Below are 17988 nucleotides of genomic sequence, written 5' to 3'. Positions count from 1 at the left end.
TCTCAGGCAAAAAGGGGTCACGAGTGGAAAAAGTTTAAGAAGCCCTGCTTCTAGAGCAGCACCCAAAGACACTAAAGTCACCAAGTGTCCTGAGATGCCAGAAGGTCCTGAGGATCTAGCTCACCTAACACCAGGACATGGAGGGACCCCCCAGTCTACCCAAAAACACAACAGGGAGAAAAGCCTGTCTGGAATAAAGTAAAGCCTCAATTCAGGAAATAAGCCTAGAGAAACGAGAAACGCAAAGAAAACACTGAGTAGTATAAAAAATTACTGTCAATATAAAGATTCCCCCCAAAGGGGCTAATAACTCTGTAACGACTGCAAAAAATATGCAAAGGAGACAGTGGGAGTGGATTTTCTACCAAAATTACATGAATAGAAGAAATGGAGACAAAAAATTAAAATAAAAGCTTTGGATGAAAGAATTGGAAAGAGAATAAAAAGCTTAGAATAAAATATGGTAAACCTTAACCCAAGAATTGAAAACCCTAAAAACTAAAACAGACAAAACAGAAATCTATGATATATTAGAACATGATCAAAAATTTGGGGGAAAAGTTAAAGATAAGGTAAATTATATCAAGAAATTAAAGAATCACTTGACTCCTTAAAAACCATGATTAAAAAAAAAAAAAGCCTGGCATTATATGTCAAGAAATCATAAGTGAAAACTAACTAGATCCATCTATTCAAAGCAGAGAAAGTAGATCTCAAAGTAGAGATGGAAAGAATCCACTGATCAACTCATTAAAGTCCCAGGAATGTCACTGCAAAAATCCAGAGTTCCCATGTCAAAGACAAAATACACTAAGTGTCCAAACAGAAGCAGCTCAAGTACAAAAGAACCACAATCAGAATTACACAAGTCTAAGAGCTTAGAAAAACTATTTCAAAGGCAAAAAGGATAGTCTTACAATCAAGACATAAATTACTCTGCACAACTGAGTAACATCCTTAAAGTGGCCAAGGGGTGGGGGCTTGTGGGGTTACCCTTAATGGAGTATAGAACTTTTAAGCATTTATAATGAAAATACTAGAACTAAGGGGGAACTTTGATATATAAACACAAAGGACCAAAAGAAACCCAAAAAGGCAAATGTAATTTGAGCATCTAAAAGTGGCTACAGGATACTGTTGCTATTGCATTCTAATAGAAAAAAAAATGAGCCTTCCTTCAGAACCTTAATGTTTTCTAAGGTTACTGGGAGAATTAAAGAAAGCTGAAAATCAGAGGGCCTGGGGTAGCTTAATTCTGTAACTGGAAGGTTTGTAAAAGGACTACATTAATACGGAAAGAAAGACAACGAGGTAGAACCTGCTATTTCTGATCCCCAAGAGGCGTGAGAAGAAAAGGACACAAAGGAAGGTATAGCGGAAGACAGCATCAGATGAATCTCACTCTTAGCTGAAAGAGACAGAAGAATGAACACACGCAAACTGGTGTGGAAATACATCAAACTCAACAGGGAAACAAAGAAAGGAGGAGGTGGTAAATAGGAAGGAAGACAATAGCTGGGAGGGAATCGTTCCAAGCCAAATCAACTTTCTTGATCCTGAAATGAAAAAAACAACAATAATCTGTAAGGAAGTGTTCATCAACTAAAGAATGGCTGAATAAACTCTATGGTATATGAATACAACAGAATATTAATGCAGCATAAGAAATCAGAATCCTGGGTAGTATGAACTGTTTGTCGCAGAATGAAATGAGCAGAACAATAAACAAAAACAATTTACACAAAAACGTTAAAGAAAAACAACTTTTGAAAGACTTAAGAGACCAATACAATGAACAACTGTGTCTCCAGAGAAGTGATGGTGAAACATACTACCCACCTCCTGACAAAGAAGTGATGAACCCAAAGTGCAGAGACATTTCTGTATACAGCAGCTGTGGAGATTCTCTTTGACTGATTACTTGTCAAGAAGTTTTTCCCACCTCATTCTCTTAAATTTCAGTGGAAGGGGGGGGCGGGGGCGGGTGACCCTGGACAAGTTACTTAGCCCTCACTGCCCCACCAAAAAAAAAAAAAGAAAAGGAAAGGAAAGGAGATTACCCCCTGTCAAGAACCGCCTTCTCTACAACGTGTACTTACTTTATCCCATATCCCCTTCCATCTTCTCCAGTAGACTGCATGCACAATCGTCTTACATTCCCTCATTTTCAACCTCTTATCATTTAGTTTCTCTCCTATTACCTTCAAACATGTCCAAGACACTTCTCCATCCTTAAAAAACTTTCACCAGACCCAGCCATTCCCTCAAATGATGGCCCCACATCTCTCCTCCCTTTCTCAGCCAAACTCCTTTAATAAGCTATCTACTGGGGCAGCTAGATGGCGCAGTGGTTAAAGCACTGGCCCTGAATTCAGGAGTACCTGAGTTCAAATCCGGCCTCAGACACTTGACACTTACTAGCTGTGTGACCCTGGGCAAGTCACTTAAACCCCACTGCCTACCCCCCCCAAAAAAAAAAGATTCCCTGAATAAGCTATCTACTGAGGGGCAGCTAGGTGGCACAGTGGATAGAGCACCAAGCCCTGGAGTCAGGAGGACCTGAGTTCAAATCTGACCTCAGACGCTTGACACTTACTAGCTATGTGACCCTGGACAAGTCACTTAACCCCAACTGCCTCACTAAAAACAAAACCAAAACCAAACCAAAAGTTATCTATGTCCCCTTTCATTCTCCACAATCTTTTTCAATCTGGATGTCAACCGAATCACTCAGCACCCAGTATCTGAACCCAGGGTTTGTAATTCCCACATTCAGCACTAAGACTAAATAGATAATCCATCTAGAAGTCATCTGTCTGTACTGGGGAGATCACTGCACCAGTGGGAGTTGATAGGAGCTCTCACCAAGTGAGTGCCCAGAGAGAAGAAAGAAAAGGGCCCAGGACAAAGCTCTTGGGGTAGAGCCACAGTTAAAAGGTGTAGCATGTATGGTGATTTAGCAAAAGGAGACTGAGAAAGAACAGCATAGGAGAACCAAGATAAAGTAATGTCATAATAACCCAGAGGAGAGCTTATCTAGGAGCAGAAGGTGGCCAACCCGTTTCAGCTCTATGTTGGACATGCTGCAGTCAAGGTGCTGACTGGAAAATCCAAATGGTGATTTCTTTTGTGCAAGGAATGCTCTAAGTCTAGAGCTTGGAAGAGAGGTCAAGAGATGAAGCTTTAAAAGTCAACTCCAGGGGCAGCTAGCTGGCGCAGTGGATAGAGCACCGGCCCTAGAGTCAGGAGGACCTGAGTTCAAATCCGGCCTCAGACACTCGACACTTACTAGCTGTGTGACCCTGGGCAAGTCACTCAACCTCAATTGCCTCACCAAAAAAAAAAAATTTCCTTTGTTGTTCCTCAAAAATTTGGGATATGGAATACTGTATTTGTGAGGTAAGGAAGAAGACTGGAAGAAAAGAAAGTAATTTTATAAAATACTATGCTCAAACTAGTTTGAGATTTGGGCAGGCTGAGGAAAGAACACTAGAAGTAAATTCTAGGGCAGAATTAATCTTAAATATATAAATGGAGTGTACATATTTGAATATGTAAAATGTTGGAAATGATTTCCCATTTTAACACATCCCTCCAAATCTAATAATTCCCAAATAAGAATTTATATATTTAACTCAGTCTAAAAATCACACAATGAATTAAACGGACTTGATAATGGATTGTATAATGGATAAGAAGTTTAAAAAAAAAAAGCCAACATGTCAAAATGGAGAGATTAGAGAAATGACAGTACATAAATAGTTAACTCACCAACAGAGCACTAGGATATACCTACATTACAGGGTCAGAAATAAGGCTAAAAGTTCTCCTGCTCACATTTTTGTGAATGTCTGAAGTGTATAGTTATGTATATTGACTGCTCTTTTATGACTAGAGCAACTTTAATTTTTTTGTACTAAAGAAATAGTGTGAAAGTTTTAGTTCCTAGTTTATTGGAATATGTGAGAGGCAATTCAGAAATTAGTTTAATGGCTTATAATTAAACTAAAGGCTTTGGACACTTAAGAGCTCTATATCCATTGTATATAAAGCTTAGTTTGAGTGGGTTTTGGGTTGGTTTTTTTTTTTTGTGGAGAAAAAGGGTATGATCCCACCCACCCTTTTACAACTATAAAAGACAGCACATAAAAGTCAGTTACTATTGGTAATAAAAGTTTTGAAAACTGAAAAAAAAAAAAAAGAAATAAGGCTCAAAGGCCAAAGGAGAACTACTGGAGGATCACAGTGTGCCTAAATCCATTAAAAGAGCTAGTATTTAGAAACAAGGGGTGGTCAGTAGTGCAGAAGTTAAGGATAGGGGCAGCTAGATGGCACAGTAGATAGAGCACCAACCCTGGAGTCAGGAGGTCCTGAGTTCAAACCCAGCCTCAGACACTTAACACTTACTAGCTGTGTGACCTTGGGCAAGTCACTTAACCCCAATTGCCTCACCAAAAAAAAAATTAAAAAAAAAAAAAGAAAGAAAGAGAAATTAAGGATAAACCCATCTAACAATAACCCTTCTGTAATCTTGACCCTAAACCCTCCCTCCAAGGTTACCAAGGATCTCTTGGTTACTAAAAGCAGTGACCTTTTCTTAGCCCTCCATCATGACCTTTCTGCAACCATCTCCCCTATTAAATGTTCTCCTAATCAGCCTAATGAAAAAGTGCTGCAAATCACTAATATTAAGAGAAACAACCTTAAGTTTCACTTCACACCTACTCTCTGGCTGCTCCTCAATTTGCTCTGCATGATCTCAAAGCATCCTCTGCTCCCCAAGCCTGGGGGTACCAGAGCTCAGTGCTCAGCCCGCTTCTCTACGCACTCTAGGATCAATGTTTCTTAACCCATAAACCTTATTTCAGATATCATGACAACTGCATTTCACTATAATTGGATTCTCCCCCACCTCCCCCACTGGAGTGAGTGGAGAGCTCCTCTCTATTTAAGGAGAGCAAGCAGGGAATTCCCCTCATCATTTCCTACCCTGCTGATTCCCTGGAGTTCATCATCTCTAGAAACTCATCATTCTGCAAGATGAAATCAACTCTGTTCCTCATCCTTCCTCGGATTCTCCTGCCTAGCTGGCTGCTGGCATCCCAAACCGTTCCTTTCTCTTTCTATGTCTATGGTGAGCACCTTGAGGGCAGGGACAACCATATTATACCTTTCTTTGTATTCCCAGCACTTAGCCCAGTGTCTGGCACATAGTAGGTGCTTAGCAAATGTTTATTGACTGTATTTTATTTCATGCATTTCAAACCAATTCTAAGAAGTCCACAGGAGCAGCTAGGGAATGAACTGGAAAGAGCACTGGGCCTGGAGTCAAGAAGACCCAACTTCAAATCGTACCTGTGTGACCCTGGGCAAGTCACTTAACCATCTGCCTCAGTTTCTTCATCTGTAAAACAAGCTGGAGAAGGAAATGGTAAACCACTCCAATATCTTTGCCAAGAAAACCCCAAATAGAGTCATGAAGAGTCAGGCATGCCAAATGACTGAACCATCAACAATCTCATCTATGTAGTGATTTAAGATTTGTTAAGCTCTTTCCATGAATTCTCTCACTTGTTCTTCCAAGTAACTCTGTGAGGCAGGTTCTATAGGTATCACTTTTCCCATTTTACAAATAAAGAAACTGAGGCTTTAAGAGATGAAGTCATTTCAATCCATCAGCATTTATTTATTAAGCTCCTACTAGGTTCCAGGCACTGTGCTAAGCACTAGGGATACAAAAAAGGCAAAAAACCAGCCCCTTCCCTCAGGGAACTCAGTCTCATCATGTGCCCATGATCACACCAATAACATCAGAATTCGGTCCAGAGCATGTACCAAGCACCTTCTGTGTAAGAAGCCCCTTCTAGAATAAGGAGAAAAAGACAAAACTGGACACCAGTCCCCGCCCCCTGCCTGACTCCAGATCCACAGCCCTAATATGCCTCTTCCCTGGAGCCAGCAAGGCTACTCAGGAAGTCTGCCTGCAGGTGCCATCACACTCATTTTATCCAGCCCCAGCAGATTGCAGAACCTCCTCAATGAGATCAGGGAAAGGGAGATTCCAGAACTGATTATTAGAGGGGGAATTTATGAAAATTTGGCAAGAAATCAGCGATAACAGAAAGCTACCAAAACGTCTTTAAAAACAGGTCAGGCATGTGAAATGTGTTTCCTTTTCCAACAGTATTTCTAGACTGGCAGATAAGACTAGTGACAGCTGCAGCAACATGTTAGCTACATTTTAGCCCAGCATTTGAAAAAATCCCTCTTGGTACATTCACAGAAAATATGCGGAGAGAGGGTCTAGACATGGCAAAATTAAATGGAATCAAGCTAAGACCTATGTTGGAGTGCTTCTGAAATCTGCCCTTGGCCCCGCCCCCTGTCATTAATAACATTTTAATACTGACTTGAGGAAAGGTACAGAAAGCATGTTTAATGAATTTGCAGAACACTAGAAGCTGGGAGGGATGGCTAACATATTGAACGAAAGAGGCAAGTTCCAAAAAAAAAAAATCCTGACAGGCTGGAATATTAGACCCAATCTAATTAAATGAAATTTCACAGGGATAAAAGTTCTAACTTGGATTACAAAAACAAGCTTGCACCATTTAGGATGGGAGAGATATAGATGCAAAGAAGTTCATCTGAAAAAGATGTGAGGGTTTGCAGCAGCGCCCTCGGCAAGATCAATCATTCTCCAACAATGTAGCAGCTACAGAAAGACTAGGGAAGAATCCGAAGTCTCAGTCCTGTTTAGCTCTTCTCTGGAGTAATGAGTTCAATTCTAGGCAGCCCGTCTTAGAAAAGCTGTCTCTCTGATGAACTATGAAAGGCAACAAGGATGGGAAATGGCCCCACAATCCCACCCAAGGAGGAAAGGGAAGTTTAGCGTAGAAAAATGGCCTCTGAGGTCCCAAGTCAGACTCAGATTCTCCTCAGGAGATGGCGTTTTGTCAAAATGAACACTATGAAGCTATATGAACAGATAATGCAGGAGAATAATAAACGAGACCAAGAACTGAATAGGAAGGAGAGAGAAGATTATACTGCATGGCTCTTCATGACTCAAGTAGAACCCTTTATTTCTAACAGCACTGAGTCTCTCCCATTACATGCTACTACAGTGCAATGGATTGAGTTCACAAGAGCTGCAGAGGCTCAGGGGCTGTGTCTGACAACTCTGGCAGCAAGAATTTGACCTCCCATGCCCCGATCCACTTTCTAAGACTATCAATTCCAGAGTGGGCACTGACTTAAGCAAAATGATTGGTCACACTACAAATCCAAACACCAACCCTCCCAGGATTCTTTAGGGCTGCATGTTGCATCAGTTCCAAGGAATCACAGAATTGCAGATTTGGAACTGAGAGGGATCTCCCAGGTCAGAGATGCAGAAGTGGGAGGGATATGAAGTCGCAGATAAAGATATCATTTAAGCTGGAGGCATAAAAGTAAACAGGGCAGAGCCTACAGGATTTGAATCCAGTTCCCTCTGACTTCCAAATCTTACATTCTTTCTACTGAATAACTAATTAACTGCAGGTCATCCAGAGGGCAATGGAGAAATATGAGGAGGGTTCATGAAGGAGGAACAACCTGCAGACCATCACGTGGCTGCTGAGTTGTGTCCAACTGTTCACAACCCCACTGGGATTTTCTTGGCAAAGATACTAGTTGGCCATTTCCTTCTCCAGCTCACTTTACAGATGAGAAAACTGAGGCAAATAGAGTTAACTGACTCTCCCAGAGTCTCATAGCTTCTAAGTGTCTGAAGCCAGATTTGAACTCATGAAGATGAATCTTGCTGGTTCCAAGCCCAACACTCTGGCCACTGTGGCGCCACCTAGCTGTCACCAACCACAAGCTGAATTTTTTTTAAATGCATATAAAAACACGGGAGATGCATGACAGGAAAAGGAGGTAAACTCAGGTTCCTGTAGAGTGCCAATAATAACAAAGTACACACCCTAAAGTTAAGAGAGCTGTCATTAGAGTCTCCAACACCTAGGTCAGCACCCTATGGAGAGCTCCTGAGAAGACAGAAAGGCATGGATGGGTGGCTGGATGGATCCACGCTACACCATGAAAGAAGTGTTCAAGAATACCAGCCTCAAAAGGAAGCGCCACGAAAAGACAGCAGCAGGGCAAACATCACGGCAATCCCAAGAAGCAGATTTGACTTGACAGTCGCTAGTCAAGACCAAAACCAGCCTCTCAAGCCATGAGGAGAAATTTTTCCACGTCTCACCTGAATCTGCCTGGTTAGGACTTCCAATCACTGCTCCGGTGCTTAGCAGAGTACTTGGCAAACAGTTAACACGTAAGAAATGCTTTCCTTCCTCTATTCAAGCACAGCAAGCCTGGAGACAATACAATCCTCACCCATGCAGAGGACCTGACAGAGGCAACAATCAGTCAACAAACATTAACGTTTATTCATGAGATACAAAGACAGACACGAGATAGGCCCTGCTTTCATGGGGAGCATGCAACCCAACTGCAGACAGGATAAAGTGAAAATAATCAATAGAGGAAAAGCACTAGCATCTGAAGGATTTACAAGGCTTGCTTGTAGAAGGTGTGAGCTGAGCAGGGACTCTGAAGCCAAGAGGTAGAGATGAGGAGGGATGGCATCCTATGCATGGGGCACAGTCAGGGAAAAGGCCCTGAGTCAGGAATGGAGTGTCTTGTTTTCAGGAACAGGAAGAAAGCCATTGTCACTGGATCATAAAGGGGAGTATGGTGTAGGAAGCCTGGGGGGGGGGGGGTTAGATTACAAAGGGTTCTGAATGCCAAAGATTTTTGTATTTCATCCTGGATGTCACTGAAGTATACTGCATAGGAGAGTGACACGGTCAAGCCCACACTCATATATCATCATTTCTCAACTCCCAAGAAAGGAAATGGCTTTTCCTTAAATTAACTGCTAAAGTTCAGTAGGTAGGAAAGGAACCAGGCTTAAATAGGAAACAATCATGAAGAACTATGTCCAAAGAAGCTTGAGTATTTTTTTAAAAAGGAAGGCTGGAAATCAGCTCAGAAGTGGAGACATTGCCAGTCTTACTTCCCTAGAGCCCCCAACATGGTCCCCACAGCAGTGCCCCTCAGTCCCAGTCCTCCCATGGGGTAAGTTCCACAGAGGGAAGAGAGCTATGGGTCACCCCCCACCCCCAACACTTCCTAATTCTGCTGCCCTCCTCATCTCTGGCCATCCTTATCTCCCCCAAGAGAACTCCAGATGCTGCCTTGGAAGGTGAGCTTGCCAAGCTGCACTACCATGCGGGCACTATCACCAACCCCAACCTAACGCCCCCACTGGAATGCACACTCCCAGAAAGCAGGGGAAATCTCTCAGGCCCGAATTTGTATCCCCAGGACTTGGCACTGGACAAGCATTTAATTCATTTTTTATGGTCAAAAATGAAATGGCTTTAACTAAGACTTCCAAGGCAGAGGAGACGGTGTGACAAGGAACACAGTCAAAAGCACACAAGAGGCAAGATGCCCCAACAGAGTGTGGCTTCTTGCTCCTTCTCCCCACTCCAGCCTCAGGTTGCTGCAAAGGTCCTTGCTTCCAGGTTCTCTTCTCTCTAAGCAGACCTCCAAATGAGCTGTCTGACCAAGCACCCTAAAGGGAAAGGCTAATGTAGTTATTCCCTTCTCAAGCACCGACGGAGTACCTCCGTGTGGCAGGCACTGTGCACTTACACAGCCCCCATGCAGGGCCGAGCACTGGGCAGAAGCCTAAAAAGTGCACCTTTGATGCCTGGCTCTTCCCAAACTACTCCCCACACTCTACTCTCACCTTCGGTCTGGAATGTTCTCCCTCGGCTTTGGCTCCCACCTCCTGGAATCCTCAGCTTCCTGGCCCAACTCAGGCACCCCCTCTTCCTTCAACAGGCCTTCCCAATATCCCCAGTTAGCACTCTCTTCTCACTAGACAATTATTATCTGTGGACACTTCCTTTTCCCTCAGTAGCATACAATAAAAGAGAAAAGTTGGAACAGGCTCGCTGATCAAAGAGGAATTATTAGAAACCGCTTTGAATCCAGAGAACAAAACTAAGAGTACACCTGGAAGTAACAGAAGAAGATTCGGGGTCACTATAAGAAGAAAACTTCCTAAACTCCTAATGTGGTTCCAAAAGTGAATTAGGGGGGCAGCCAGGTGGCACAGTGGATAAAGCACAGGCCCTGGATTCAGGAGGACCTGAGTTCAAATCCGGCCTCAGACACTTAACACTAGCTGTGTGACCCTGGGCGAGTCACTTAACCCCACTGCCCCACAAAAAAAAGTGAATTAGGCTCCCTCATCACTAGCAATTAAAACAGTCTCGAGGGAGGGAATTCCCGGACAAAGTAGGAAGAGGAAAGAGAAAAAATCATGAGACAGCAAATTTCAAGTGTTGCACTGTCTCATTTATTCTTCATTCGGCCAAGCAGAGGTAAATAGCAGAATAAAACAAAGATGTTGCACATAATTCAGTAATATCTTATTTCTCTGCCATCTTTCAACAAAGTTATTTGACAAAAATGTATTTTTCACATGATTGTGGATCTTTCAACAGTAGAAATTGAAAACTTTTTTTAAATGGTGGTCTAAAATGTTATTACATTACAGACTTCCCAAAAAAGCTCCTGAAAAGAACCTGTTCTTAGCTCTGGATCATGATGACCACAAAGGGCGAAAGCTTAACTTTCCGCTGCCTCAATACTTACTTCAGAGATGAGCAGGCTGTGATTGCTAGACTCAGTGATTTAACCAAGGTAACACAGTGATTCTCAGATCAATTGTTGTCCTACGCTGCAGGACCAAGGTGTGTCCCTGACTACTGATGCTTTTATGAATTCATGTGTTTACTTAAAAAAAAAAAAAGCATAGAGGCAGCTAGGTGGTGCAGTGGATAAAGCACTGCCTCTGGATTAGGGAGGACCCGAGTTCAAATCCAGCCTCAGGCACTTGACACTTACTAGTTGTGTGGCCCTGGGCAAGTCACTTGACCCTCAATGCCCTACCAAAAAAAACCAAAAAACACAAAGATCACCCCATGCTCCAGGAGTCTCCACTGTGCTGAGGGAAAGAGAGCTGCCTGGGAACATGTGACTCCATACTGGTGAAGAAGGTCAATACTGGCCCTGCTCCCCATACTGGAATTCCCCCTTCAAACACCACAAAGCAAGTGGGGGAATGACAACTTGCAGAGCTGCATGGCATCCAGGTTTTTCCTCCCTGGACACTGGTTCCAATGGTACATTTAATGCCAACATTCCTGAGTCACTCTTCTTGCGACACTTTCCATAGATGGGCTTACTCCTCTTCACTCTGGCTTTGCAGACTCCTTTACTGAGTCATGCTCAAAAAACTAACCCTGTGTGGCCCCGTCCCCTCCCCCCTTCTCTTCCTCCTCTTGGCCGTCTCCAGCTCCCATGGATTCAGTTATCATCTCTATGCTGATGATGCTCAGATCCATTCAGGGGGCCTGCACCTCCCTCTTGACCTCCAAAAGGCCACTCACCAGACAGCCTGAACTGGCCATCTCAGACACCTCAAACCCAAACGTGAACTCATCTTCTGTCCCTTTAGGATGTCTCCCTTCTTCCTAACTTCCCTGTTACTGTGGATTGCAGTGTACCACTTCCCTCCCAGTTCCCTAGGCCCAACCTTTCAATGTCACTACTATCCAGCACTCAAAAGGGCAGGGGAACCCTGGGAATGGAAGGCCCTCCCAGACCACAAATCCATTCTAGCCCTCCCAGTCGCTACACACCAGACAGGTGAACCAGCCTAGAGGAAGCAGCAGAGTAGCCTGAGGGAGAGACGAGACAGTCCAAAGGCCACCCTGACCATCATCTCTCCTAAGATTGCCAGCCCAGTGCTCCCAACCATCATCTCAGAAAGCCACTGCTGTGGAGACTCAGGCCAGGAAACTGCTCCTGCAGGGGTTACAGCCACAGATCTGCAGACCCAGGAAAGAATGTGCTCAGCCCTGCAGAGCCGCTCAACTTCAGATAGGGAGAGGATTTCTAGCAGTGGAAATGGCATTAAAGGCAAAGCACAAACCTAAGGACCCTCCCCATCAGAATGTAAGCCCCTGAGAAGCACTGATTTCCTTATTTCTATTTCTAGCCTTAGCACCGTGCTTGGCACAGAGCACTGAATAAATTCGTTCTTCATTCATTTGACTCTCTCAGCCAACAGCTGTCAAACCTGTTGATTCTAGCTTCCTAACAACTCTCTTATATACCCCCTTTCTCTCCTTTGACACTGACATCACCCCACATCTGGATTTCTTCAACAGGGGAAAGGAACAAACATGTATTAAGTTCCCACTATACGCCAGGCACTGTGCTAAGTGCTTTACAAATGGGATCTCTTTGGATCCTCACAACCACCCTGTGAAACAGGTGCTTTTTATTACCCTCATTTTAGAGATGAGGAAACTAAGGCAGGCAGGGATGCAGTGACTTGCCCAGGGCCCCACGGCTACTAAAGTGTTAGATCTGAACTTCAGCCTTCTTGACTCCAGGTCCACATAAGCTGCCTCTTGCAGGCAAAAAGCCTGCTAGTTGGTCTTCTGCCTTAAGTCTCTCCTCATTCCAGTTCATTCTTCATAAAGCACAGGCCTGACCGTGTAACCCCCACCCCAATAAATTCCAATGGTTCCCATCACCTCCAAGATCCAAGACAAACTCTTCTGTGCTTGGGCCCTGTTCCCTCCTTACACCTCACTCTCCTCCACATACTCTACCGTCATCCTAGGACCTCAGCCTCCAGGACTCTCCACCTTCCAACTCCAAGCACTTTTTACTGGCTGTCCCCCACGACCCTGGAATGCTCCCTCTCCTAATAGCTTGCCCTGGCTTCCTTCAAGTATCTGCCTTCTCCAAGAAGCCACTGCCAGGCCTACTTAATTTCTGTGCTTTCCCTCTGAGATGACCTCCAATTTATGTGTATTATTTATATGTTGTTGTTTGCATGTTGTCTTATCACACTGTGAACTCCTTGAAAACAGGCCTTTTTTGTTTCTCTGTATCTCAAGCACTAAAGGACAGTGCCTGGCACATAATAGGTACCTTAAAAACTTGTTGATTTGACTTCAAGAAAAAAACCGGGGGGGGGGGGGGGCCGCTAGGAGGCGCAGTGGACAAAGTACCAAGCCCGTAGTCAGGACCACCTGAGTTCAAATCTGTCCTCAGACATTTGACACTTACTAGCTGTGTGACCCTGGGCAAGTCACTTAACCCCAATTGCCTCACACACACACACAAAAAAAGAAAAAAACCAGCTTAAAAATGTTTTTTCAAAAACCTTTTAAAAAATATGAACGACATATGAAGAGGTAAGCACTTACAATATGAACTAAGACTCCAGACAAGTATGCATCTTTTAAAATAGAACCATAGCACATAGTGTTTCTGGGTATCAGAGTTCATTATTTCAACTGTCACTTCTGTAACAGAGTGTTGGTTGGTAAGAAGCTTTATAAGTAAACTGTTTGGCTCTAACTTCAAGATTGAGGAAGTAATATGTTAATTTTAATTCTTCTGAGACCCACTTCTTTCAACTTCTTTGGGAAAAGTTTACACAAGTGGCGCCCTTCCTGGCAAACCAAGGCCAACAGATTAAACGAGAGCCAAACACCTGAGTTGGGCCACCACTGCTATTTTCTCCTCCTCCTCCTACAGAGAGAATTTCCAGAGCCCCTGAATGTGGCAGTGAGCCACCCACAAGCAGCCACACTCAAACTTTAGAGGTAAGAGACCAGCACTGGAGTCAAGAAAGCTGGCAAGAATCTAGCTCTGTTACTTTATGACCTTGGATAAGTCACTAGGCCTCAGTTTCTGCAAACAAAAAATGCATAGTTGGAATAAATGCAGTAATTTTGAAGGTTCCTTCTAGCTCTGCAAAGCCCTAAAGAAAACTGCTTGAAGCCAAGAACAACAGGGTTCTCACCTGCTATCTGATAGCAGTGAAATGATTAGAGGAACAATCAGGACCAAAAGGATGGAGGCCTGGGGAGGACACCAGGACAGACTCCATACAAATCACCCACCTTTATACCGCAATCTGTCTTACAGTCCAAAAGGGTTAAAAGTTCTCTAGAAGACAGCAATAGTGTTCAGTGAAGAACTGCGAATGACCTGACTATTCTCAATACGATGATCGGAGACAATCCCAAAGGACTCTTGATGAAGCAGACTATCGGCCTCCAAAGAAAGACCTGATATTGATGGAACAGACTGAAGCAGGCGATTTTTTCCACTTTCTTTCATTTTTTTTCTTTTAATCAAGTTTTCTTGTACAAAAAGACAAACATGGTGTGATGGTTTACATAATCATACATGTAATATCCCAAATCTGATTGCTTACCACCTCAGGGAGCAGGGTGGGGAGGTGGGAAACCAAAACTATAAAATAAAAATGTTTATTACATTTTTTTAAAAAAGAAAGGAAAAAAAGTGCTCTAGGAATGACACAGGAGAACCCAGTAAAATAAACGTCTGAAGGGGAATGAACACAAGCTTAGCAAGCCGTCTTTTCAAGTCACCAAGTGTTCCTTCAATAGACCACAATAATAGAAATCCAATCTATACAAACCACATTACTCTTTCTCCCCTGGGTTTCCAATAGTACAGTTTAAAAAAAAAATCTCTTTTTTAACCAAATCAGCTAAAAGACATCGAACTTTAGCAGGCTGCTCTGAGGAGGCCCGCCTTCCTCCTGACCCAACGACATGATAAGCAAGGAAAGAGAATGAAGCCTATGCCCATCTAGGCCAGAAGCAGCCCAGAAGCCAACCCACAGCTAAGTTTCAAACTCGAACCACATTCATCATTCTCATTCTGTCCCTCTCTCAAAACCCAAAACATGAAACTTACCTAATAGCCAAGTCAGTCACTTTTTTGGCTGAAGTGTTGGGCACCTTTTGCATACATCAAAAAGGAGAAAAGAAACCGCCTGCTGTATATCGTAATGCGCACTTCTGAACCAGCGAGACCACTTCTGTAAGCCCCCTCACGGAGAGGCTTGGACACCCTTCAGATGCCCCGAACCCCTCTCTGCACCACAACTCTACACCCCCACAACACCCTGGGCAAGTCGTTTCTACACTGTTTCCCTTTCCTCAGATGTGAGTTTTGGTTACGAGGTTTGAGAAAATACACCAACTGGGGGGGGGGGGGCCCTACAAAAAGAGTCGTGGTGAGAAGGCGATCGCGGTTCAGAACTCTCAGGCTCGTACGGGCCTCTGCGGGTGGACACTCGTTCTGGCCAATACTTCACAAGCTGATGAACTTGAACTCTCCGACGCGGCCTCTCACACCTCCCAGGTCCCGGAGAGGCTCAAAGCGCGCAGGGGCGCTCACTTCTTCCGATCCCCCCAACGCCCCCAAAGGAGAGGAGGGCGGGAGAAGGGGGAAGGAGGCCGACTCCCAGGGTCAGAGGTCTCATTTTGGAGGAGATGCCTCGTTACCACGCGCAAAGTCGCCTCGGACTCCGGGGCACCCACTACGACAGCCAAGCCACAGCTCCTGCCTCCAGCCCGGCTTTAACGAGGCGCGGCCCCCGCGGCCGCCCCACTCGGGTCCTTCCGTGGGGGCCCAGACTCGCCCCCCCCCGGACCGTGGCCGAGGGCAGCCGGGGGCGGGGGCCGCTGTGGCGGATTCGAGGCGCTCCTCTGCCTCGGGGTGGCGGGGGGCACCCGGGAGCCCCGCGGAACAAGCCCCCTCCCCACCCGCAAGCACACGGGCCGCTCGTCCGTTCTCAGACACGGGAGAGGAAATGCCGAGGAGCCTTCCCGACCGTCGGCCTCAGTTTCCCCATCTGTACGCGATGACAGCCCTCCGAGCTGACACGTGAGCCCCTGGGCAGCCTCCGCCTGGGAAGCCCGCCCGCGCCCTCCCTCGGCACCCAGCAGGCGCCGCATAAATGCAGGCTGCCGCCCCCGCTGGGCACGTGGGAGGGGCCGGCGGGGGAGCGGAGGAAGGCCCCCCCCCCGCAGGTGAGGGGCTCGGTGAGGGGGCGACGAGCCGGAGGTCTGTCCCCCTCCCCCCGCGGCCTCTCCGGAGTCCGGGCCCCAAACCCCCGCCACTTGCCTGGTCTGCAGAGTCGCGGCTCCCCGGGCCCCGGGAACCCAAACAGCGCCGCCGTCCAGGCCCCCGGTTTCGGCCGGCCCCCTCCCGCGAGAGCCGGGCCGTCTCGCGAGGCCGCCTAGTCCCATGAAATCTCGCGAGGGTGGGCTGGGGCCAACATGGCGGCGGCAGCACGATTTCCGAACGGGAACTTGCGGGGCTAAACTCCCACGCTCCTCAGCACGTGCCGGGCCGCGGGGCCGTCAGGGCTCTTCCCCGGAGGAGGGGATGAGGAGGGGCGGGATACAGAAAAGAGCGGAACGCGCGCGACGCAGCCGCGCGGCCTGGTTGAAAAACGTGAAGACTCAAGTTTCACGTTAAACCAGCGGAGCTCCCGACGTGTCACGTGGCCGTAAGCGCCCCGCGTGCACATCACGTGGGCCGAAACCCAAAGAGCGCGCGCCCGGGGCCCCGCCCCCAAGTAAACGGCGGTGACGACGCAAGCTCATGCGCGCGCACCCCGCCCCACGTGGGGGGGATCGTGACTCACAGCCGTCGCCCCCTCCCCTCTTCTCCCCAACCCTCCCCTCCCGGGATCCAACGCGCCGCAGAATCCGGGTCCCGCGGCCCCTCCCCCTCCCTCCATCTCACTCCCCCGCCCGCCACGTGCCCCCAGCGGCCCCGCTCCTCACCTCGGCCGCCGCGGAGCTGACGTGAGAGAGCGGCCGGCGGGCGGCCCGTGGCCGTGGCCAAGGCCGAGAGGGAGGCCGCCCCGCCGCCCCGGAAGCTCGGCCGGCCGCCGCACCGCGGCCCCCGCGCGCCAGCCCGCCCGCCCGGCGGCGCTTCCAGGTGGGCCCGCCTCCCGCTCCTGCCACTTCCCGCGGTCTCCCCCGCGCCTCCTTCCGGCCCCTCCCCTCTCCTCCCCCTTCCCCTGCCCCTCCTCCCCCTCCTCCTCCTGCTCCTCCTCCCCCTTCCCCTTCCATGCCTTACTCCGCGGGTTCGAATCCCAGCCCGCCCCCCCCCCCCGCCCCGTCCAATTGATAATGGAAGCCATAATCATCTGTAATCGTGATAATAACAGGAAGCAGCTGCCGCTGTGGATCGGTCCGTTTGATCTTAGTAAACGCCTACTGTGTGCCCGGCCCTGGGCCGAGAGCTGCTTCATTAAAGAGTTCCCAAGACCCCCGAAATCACACTTGGAGACCCTGGCCTAGCCATAAATTAAGTGACTAGAGCCCTGGGGATACCAAGAAATGAAAGGCCTGGCCCTCGGGAAGCTTTCATTCTGCCTCTGGGCAGCGCCCCCGAGCACCGAGCCTGGGGTCAAGGAGGCCTGGGTTCGAATGCCTCCCATCTCGCCCTTGCTGCCCCAGCCAGTTTCCTCCCCTGTTAAATGGAGACGACAGCAGCGCCCCCCCCCCCCCATCGTCTCATCATCCTGGGGAAACAGCCCGGGAGGAGAGATACAAAGTAACTTCTTATGGTCCGTAATTTCCTCCCCCGGGCTCCGAGGGTAACGCGCTTCTTCAGCGTCCGCTGCACGTAACTGCCCGGAGAGCAAAAGCGGCGTGGACAGCTCCGGCCCCTGGCCGAGGAGCGGGTCGAGGGGCTTTTTATTCCCACGAACCCACGAGCTTCCGCGGCGCCACCGCTCTCCTTAGGACCCAGGAGAGCCTCAGAATGGAGCTTTGTAGATGAGGAGGTTGGCCCAAAGACCACCCCAAGGGTCCGCTCTTCTGGGCGCAGGACCCCGCGGTATGACTTTCACGGCGAGAGGATCAGCCACTGGGGAGGTGTAGGGGCAGAGCTTAGACAATGACTCTCTCCCCGAATCGGGCCACAGGACCCTTGTGGGGTCATGTTCCCCTTGACAGTCTGATGAAACCCCTGGGCCTTTCCTCAGAATGTTATTTC

The 17988-nt window shown here is 47.3% G+C and overlaps 1 protein-coding gene across 4 annotated transcripts in view; it reads right to left on the bottom strand.

Annotated features, from left to right (window-relative positions):
* The window catches only part of ZZZ3 (zinc finger ZZ-type containing 3), a 93476-nt gene extending 76584 nt beyond the window's left edge, over positions 1-16892 (bottom strand). For 2 of the 4 annotated variants that reach the window (XM_044003850.1, XM_044003854.1), the window contains exon 1: positions 16767-16885. The gene's annotated coding sequence lies outside the window, so the exon portion shown is untranslated. Of the gene's footprint in view, positions 1-14883; positions 15551-16766 lie in introns of those variants that run through there. The other 2 variants (XM_044003851.1, XM_044003852.1) reach the window with 2 other exon arrangements.
* Positions 16893-17988: the final 1096 nt, after the last annotated feature.

Source organism: Dromiciops gliroides, chromosome 4 (genome assembly GCF_019393635.1).
Source record: "Dromiciops gliroides isolate mDroGli1 chromosome 4, mDroGli1.pri, whole genome shotgun sequence".
NCBI lineage: Eukaryota > Metazoa > Chordata > Mammalia > Microbiotheria > Microbiotheriidae > Dromiciops > Dromiciops gliroides.
The sequence above is the reverse complement of the archived record's forward strand: the minus strand, read 5'-3'. Positions and strand labels throughout refer to the sequence as shown.